The 8136-nt window shown below is 31.7% G+C and overlaps 1 pseudogene; it reads left to right on the top strand.

The window, feature by feature from the left end:
- The first annotated feature begins 269 nt into the window (after positions 1 to 269).
- LOC118048710 ((-)-germacrene D synthase-like) lies at positions 270 to 3203 on the top strand (annotated as a pseudogene).
- The last annotated feature ends 4933 nt before the right edge of the window (positions 3204 to 8136 follow it).

The following is an 8136-nucleotide window of genomic DNA, read 5'->3' as shown; positions in this document are numbered from 1 at the left end:
AAATCTCAATAAATTGGTATATCGATTACATGCAATTGCTTAAGATGTCGTCTTTTTGTTATGACTATCCTGTGTAGCTTAGTGACAAAAATGCAGTCTTCTGCGAGGATCTGCGATCTCTTTGTGTGGCCGAAAAATTTCTTCAATTTCTTCAACTTGTTACACGAGTTTATTTCAATTCAACATGTGGGTGTCACGTCCCTTTTGAATAATTGCACTGTGTAAAGCTTATAAGGTGCCTTAATTAGCCTATAAATAGTCGAGCAGAAGAGCTCTCGACTCACAGCATACCCTTCAAAACACAAACGATCGAACCTCAGAAACCCACTAATTCCCAAACCATACTAGGAAAATGTCTGTTGAAGGTTCTGCAATTTTCTCTACTGCCACTGTCGAGCCCAATGTTAGTCGCCGTTCTGCAAGTTTTTCTCCTAGCATTTGGGGTGACCATTTTCTCTCGTACGCAACCGATTCCATGGTAAAAATACTTATCTTATTCATGTGCTTGATTGCGTGCGGATATTGTCCTTTCTAACACTTTTAAGTGAGAAGGCCTCAATTGTTTTTCCCATATGGTCGTCATTCATGGCCATTTTGCACCAACAGATTGTGGCAACTGAAATCACCGTCCCATCTAATCAAACAATGATCATTCCCATTTAAGAAGAAGGAATGATCAATATTATAAACACGAATTTCTGTTTTGTAGCTTAAGTTTTTTACGTAAAAATCCTTCAAGAAAAGTTATTCTTTTTGTTGCTGATATTAGGAAACGAGTGACAAAGCAGAGCATAAAAAACTGAAGGAAGAAGTGAAAAGGGAGCTGATGGCCAATATCAATAAGCCTTCACAAACACTGGACTTCATTGATGCGATCCAACGCTTAGGCATCTCTTACCATTTTGAGATTGAGATTGATGAAATACTAAGAGAAATGTACAGGTCCCATTGCGACTTCGATAATGGAGATGATGATGATCATCATCATAATGACCTATACGCCATTTCTCTCAAATTTCGACTGCTTAGACAACAAGGCTATAAAAATCTCATGTGGTATGGACTTTTCTTCTCTTGCCTGTTTCTTATATAATCTTAACGAAATTAGTTTCTACATTCATGTAATGTTTTCTGTCCCAATCCAGATGTGTTCGGCAAGTTCAAGAACAGCCAAGGGACCTTCAATGATTCCCTTGCCAAGGACACTCGAGGAATTTTAAGCTTCTATGAAGCTACACATCTCCGGGTGCATGCAGATGAGATATTAGAAGAAGCACTTGTGTTCACTACTTCCCACCTAGAGTTCTTGGCCACCCATTCAAGCTCTCCGCTGAGAGCAAAAATAAATCATGCTTTAAAGCAGCCTATTCGCAAGAACATACCAAGGCTAGAGGCAAGGAATTATTTCTCTGTCTACCAAGAAGATCCTTCATGTAGTGAAGTTTTACTGAACTTCGCTAAATTAGACTTCAACATTTTGCAAAAGCAACACCAGAAGGAGCTAAGTGAAATTGCAAAGTAAGCTGAAGAAAACAAGATCATTCCAAGATACAATACTGTGTTTTAGCTTTTGCTATATTGAAATTCAACCGAGAGTTTTCTTTTATTAATGCTGATTAATTAGGTGGTGGAAAGAACTAGATTTTGCTAAGAAGCTGCCGTTTGCAAGAGACAGGGTTATAGAGTGCTACTTTTGGATATTAGGAGTGTACTTTGAGCCAGAGTATTTCTTGGCTCGAAGGATGCTGACCAAAGTTATTGCCATGACTTCCGTCATCGATGACATCTACGATGTCTATGGTACACCGGAAGAACTCGAGCTCTTTACTGATGCAATTGAGAGGTCGGGTCCCTTCACATTCTAAAATATTACCATCATTATGTATCAAATTTCGATTCATAACCATTTTTCTTCAGTTTATCCAATCTTTCAATCTTAATTATTTACAGGTGGGAAATTACTGCCGTAGATCAGCTGCCAGAGTACATGAAGGTGACTTACAAGGCACTTCTAGATGTCTACACAGAAATTGAGGAAAATATGGTCAGTGAAGAAAGATCATACCGTGTCTACTATGCAAAAGAAGCAGTAAGTGTCACAGGCTGATTGAAAATAAAGATCGGTTCTCTTAGGATATGCAGCTAAAATATAGTGGTTGACACGTTTGATGATTTTTCAGATGAAGAATCAAGTTCGAGCATACTACCTTGAATCTAAATGGTTCCACCAAAAACACACACCAACAATGGAGGAATACATGGCTGTTGCACTGGTCACTTCGGCCTATGCAATGCTAGCAGCTACATCCTTTGTTGGAATGGGACATGTTGTAACCAAGGACTCCTTCGATTGGTTATTTAGGGGACCGAAGATTCTTAAAGCCTCAGAAATAATTTGCAGACTCATGGATGACATCGTGTCCCACAAGGTAGTGATTGTATCTATACTCCTAGAGTAATTAATTTCAACACATTTTCTGTCATTTTATTGCTAATTTTTCTCCGTGCGTACCTCTGTAGTTCGAACAAAAGAGAGGGCATGTTGCCTCGAGCATTGAATGTTACATGAAACAGCATGGCACCACAGAACAAGAAACTGTCCATGAATTTCGAAAACAAGTTACAGATGCTTGGAAGGATGTCAATGAAGAGTTTCTCCACCCAACCGCTGTCCCCATGCCTCTTCTGACAAGGATGCTCAACCTTGCTCGTGTGATTGATGTTGTGTACAAAGATGAAGATGGCTATACAAATGCTGGAACTGCGCTCAAAGATCTTGTTTCTGCTATACTCATTGATCCTGTGACGATGTGATCAGCTAGTAATTAAGACTCAAACCTTTCATGTTGCTGAACTAATAGGATTAAAATCCTCTACCACCAATAAATACTGTGAGGCTGATTCAAGCGGTCCAGTAAAATTTTTCTCTGTTTTATCGTGTGATGCTAATTCATGGGGTCCAATAATGTTCTGTGCGATTCATTGACGAAGAGTACTCTCTAGTTTTTGGAATCCCATGAATGTAGAAAGCATTTAATAAATCTACTAAAAAATCGAAGTCTGCAGAAAATGATGAGATGTGGTCCATCATATATAAAGCTAGAAGGCAACAGACTTTAAGATTATTTTGTACTCTCTTTTACTGCGGACTAGAGCCTTGTATTGTTTTGAAAATTTTTACTTTGTCCTTTAACTTCTTCTTTTTTTGTGCGATTTGGTATTTTGGAGCTCAAATTAGCCCTCAATTGCATATTTTTTTAGGGAGAATGATTGAATTGAAAGCTAAGGAACTGCAGTGAAAATCTCGGGTAAAATGGAGGACCGGTTGAAAGTTTCGTTGGCATATTCATTTTAATCCCTCATATTTTTTAGATATAAAAACAACCAGTCCCTTGAATTTCAAGACAATAGATTTTAATACCTAACTTCATTTTTTTTTTCAGCCCTTTTCTATTGGGAGGATCAGAGAGAGGGAGTCGCCAGATTTCATCCATCAAAATGGATGATTTTTATATCAAAAGGTTCCATGTGACGATGAGGGTTACATTTAGATTTTTTTTTTTTACTTTGAAAACACTTAAAATAACATATCTAAACTCGGAAAGAATTTTGTTCCGGGTAGATTTCGGGTTTTTAAGCAGTTTTTTTGGTTTTTTGGTGGCCATAGATTGGTTAAACAAGGTCTTTAGAGCATTTTCTAGGTGTTTTTGATCAAAAATAGGTTGAAATTTGATTTTTGGATGAAAAAACAACTGACCATGTTTTTTTGGCCATCACAGTGATCGGATTCTAGGTTGAAATAGGCAATGCGTCATTTTTTTTTGAAGTATTTGGTGCAGACGACATGTCGTCCACCCCATTAAACTCTTTTAAAAAAAGGCTTGTACCTGGGCCTAGCGTTGCAAGCTTGAATGCTGGCCATTGCTTCATTTGGTCAGGTGTTGGGCCAGGTTTAACAGGCCTACATGTGCTTGAACTAGTTCTTTTTATATATATTTTTTTTTTTTTTAAAAAATAATGCATTATATATATATTCAAATAAATTTTTGATTTATATTTTATTTAGATTGTGATTATTTTTAAATAATATTGAGTGTGTTTTAGTTTTTAGAGAGTGTGTTTAGTTTTTAGAGAGGTGAGTATGATTCACTATGTTTTTTTTCATAATTTTATATAGATTAATTTTTTTATAAGATTTTTTATATGTGCAATCTTGAATTTTTTTTTAATTAGTGTTCAATAAATTTTGTTTTATATGCAGCCTTATATTATTTTTTTTTTATATATATAATTATTGTTCAATAAAATTTATATGTGTGTCGGTTTTTATTATAAATCCTCTACCACCAATAAATTCATTGACGAAGAGTACTCTCTAGTTTTTGGAATCCCATGAATGTAGAAAGCATTTAATAAGTCTCCTGAAAAATCGAAGCCTGCAGAAAATGATGAGATGTGGTCACTTACAAAGCTAGAAGGCAACAGCCTTTAAGATTATTTTGTACTCTCTTTTACTGTGGACTAGAGCCTTGTATTTTTTTGAAAATTTTTATTTTGTACTTGAACTTTTATTTTGTACCATTTGGTATTTTTGAAGCACAAATTAGCTCTCAATTATATATATTTTTTAGGAAGAATAATTGAATTGAAAGCTAAGAAATTGTAGTGAAAATTCTCTATATTTTTTAGGTATAAAACAACCAGTCCCTTGAATTTCAAATTAATAGATTTTGACACCTAACTTCATTTTTTTTATTGAGTACTTTTTTTTTGGGAGGAGAAAGAGGGAATGGCCAGATTCCATTTATCAAAATGGTTTATTTTTATGTAAAAAGGTTTCATATGATGAGAGGGGTTACGTTTAGATTTTTTTTTAATTTTAAAAACACTTAAAATAACATATCTAAACTCGGAAAGAATTTTGTTCCGGGTAGATTTTAGATTTTTAAGCAGTTTTTTGGCTTTTTGGTGGCCATAGATTGGTTTAACAAGGTCTTTAAGATGTTTTTTAGGTGTTTTTGATCAAAAATAGGTTGAAATAGGATTTTTTGGGTGAAAAAACAACTAACCATGTTTTTTAGCCATCACAGTGACCGGATTTCTGGGTTAAAGTAAGCGATGCATCATTTTTAAAAAAAAAAAAGCATTTGAGGTGGACGACAACTCTTTTAAAAAAAAAGCTTGCACTTGGGCCTGGTGTTGCAGACCCAAGCACAGACCATTGCTTCATTTGGTCAGGTGCTAGGCCAGGTTTATCAGGTCCACATGTGCCTGACCTGGTTCTTTTTATATATTTTTTTTGTTTTTTTTATTTTTAAAAAAAATAATGCATTATTTTTATATATTTTTTTCAAATAAATTTTTTATTTATGTTTTATTCAGATTATGATTATTTTTAAATGATATTGAGTGTATTTAGTTTTTTAGAGAGGTGAGTATGATTTATTTGTGGTTTTTTTCTTAATTTTATATAGATTAATCTTTTTAATATTAATTTTTTTTTATAAGATATCTCATATGTGCAATCTTGAATTATTTTTTTGAATTATTGTTTAATAAATTTTGTGTTATGTGCAGCCTTGTATTGCTTTTTTATATATATAATTATTGTTCAATAAATTTTATGTGTATGTCGGTTTTTATTACAAATTTTATGTGTTTTTATATTACAAATTTATTTTGATAAAAAAAATTTATTAAACATGATAAGATAAATTACTCGTATTGTGATATGAGATATCTTGATCTTCATTTTTTGCTTGGTTTTAGGTGCTTTTAGATTGCTTTTTTCTTAGAGGGAAAATTTATCTTCTAAGACGAGTGTAGAATCTGGTGGAGAAAACTATTTGATCAATGCTTGCCTAAGAAAGCTTAAAGGTTTTAGGTGCTTTTAGGTTGCTTTCTCTTAGGAGAAAATTTTATATTTTAAAACGAGTGTGTCAGGCATGTACAATACTTATTTTATATACTAGGTCCAGACATATAGATGGATATATAAAATATTTTTCAAACACTTAATTAAGTTATTCTGATCCATGCAATAACAAAAAGATGACAAAATATATGATGTTACTCTTTACTTACTAATAATTGTTGGACTTCACTTTTCACTTAAAAGTTAGGCTTTCATTTGTTTTTGATTTATCATGCCACTAATAAAAAGTTACTCAAATAATATCTATAATAAATTGATGTCTCTTTGAAATTTACAATTTGATTTTTATATGAAATTATAAACAGTTTAAGCAATTTTTTTTTGCATACTATTTATATGTTACATGAAAAATAAATCATATATATTTTAATTTAAAAAATCACTTTTTTTCTTTTAATTATCTTATAATTAAAAACAACTTGTGTTTTTACAAATAACCAGCAGCAACGCGAGGAATTTGTATCCTATTCAACAAGGTCACATGCTGCCTTCGAATAGAGATGTTGTCGAAAGATGGTTATATTCTCACGAAAACATGGTTCGAAAATAACGTTGAACTCGGTGTTCAAGTCTCATGTGAACTTTTTTCTTTCTGGAGAATCCTCGAACATATCTTTAGATTCTAGGAATCCTATTACTAAAACCATATTTTGTTAGAATTGAAAAACGTTAATTCTTGTAAAATACAAGTTAAACGTAAATGTGGATTAATGGGGCTCTTGCCTGCACCCCTAGTTCATACCTTCACTATAACTTAAAAATTGAAAACATTATTTAATATATTAAAAATTGTACATCCATGAGTATTTTTCATGTTGAATTTTATATTCATTTCTAATTGTATTCTTAGTTATTTTATAAAAAATTTATTTATTTTTAATTTCATTCTTCCATCCTAATTTGATATATGTTATTTTTTAAAAAATTTGATCATCATACTCTTAATGGTTTTAGGCCTTTTATTGAAATGATTTTTCTTTTTCAATTTCAATCTTCAATCATAAAATTATTTATTTTTATCCTCATATTTTTCAATCATATTTTTCTTTTTAATCCTCATTCTTTTGATTTTTTTGGGTCATTTTTGTTAAATTAATTTTCTTTTCAATTTTACTCTTCAATCAAAGGTCAAATTTATTTGTATTTTAATTTTGACCCTCAATCTTTTAATTACTATTTTTCTTTTTGTTGTAAACCCTTTTGTATAATCAAAATTATTTTTTCAATTTCATCCTTTAATATTTAATTGATTATGAATTAAGTTTCATGGTTTTTTTAGATAAGGTGTTTATGATCTAATGACTTAGATGACGAGTTTGAAAAGGTAACACGAGTTGACATTAGTTTTTTTTCTTTTAAATAGGCTTTGTGATTTTCATCGTTTTCTTTTTTATCGAGTTATATCGATCTCATGATCTGGATTGCTAGTTTGGCGAGATAACCTGGTTAACTCAACCCTAATTATCAAGATTGCTAGTTTGGCGAGATAACTTAATTTCATTCTTTTGTATTTAATATGGTAGAATTGAGCTACATCATTTGTATATTTTTGAAAAATAAAATTTCAAGTTATCATGATTACTTTTTAAAACAAAAACTGGTTCATTGTATGAAAAGCTCAGGCTTTACCCTGTTTCAAATTAAGGTCAAGCCATTTTTTGCTATCATTATATCACTATACCACCCCGTCTTAAAGATATTATTGTCTCTTCTCCAAACACCGATACCATTACTACCATTCGTGATCCTGAATATTGATTGCTAGATCCATCAAGACTCTTTAATTTTAGCCACTATCAATTCATCTCTCATTGATTCTCACTCAAGTCATGTCTTATACTACATCTCACCTAAGCAACTAGCAATATGGTATTTTTTTTTTCTAAAAACCAAATATTGAGAGGACAATATTTTTAATAAATTTTTTTAGCTAAGTATATGATAACAAAAATAGAAAAATAAAATAAAAAAGTTATAGAATGAAAATTAAAGAAAAAAAAATCTAGAGTCAATTTATGTTAACTTATCAAACCCATCAACCTAAATCATAAGACTATGATAACCCTGTAAAAATAAAAATTAAAACAAATTAATCATGCATAAACCAAAATGAATATTTGATCATTGGATCCATCAAGACTCCTTAATTTTAACCATTATCAATTCATCTCTCATTGATTCTTACCCAAGTCATGTCCTAT

Source organism: Populus alba, chromosome 1 (assembly GCF_005239225.2).
Source record: "Populus alba chromosome 1, ASM523922v2, whole genome shotgun sequence".
Lineage (NCBI taxonomy): Eukaryota > Viridiplantae > Streptophyta > Magnoliopsida > Malpighiales > Salicaceae > Populus > Populus alba.
Note: the sequence above shows the minus strand (reverse complement) of the source record. Positions and strands in the feature narration are given on the sequence as shown.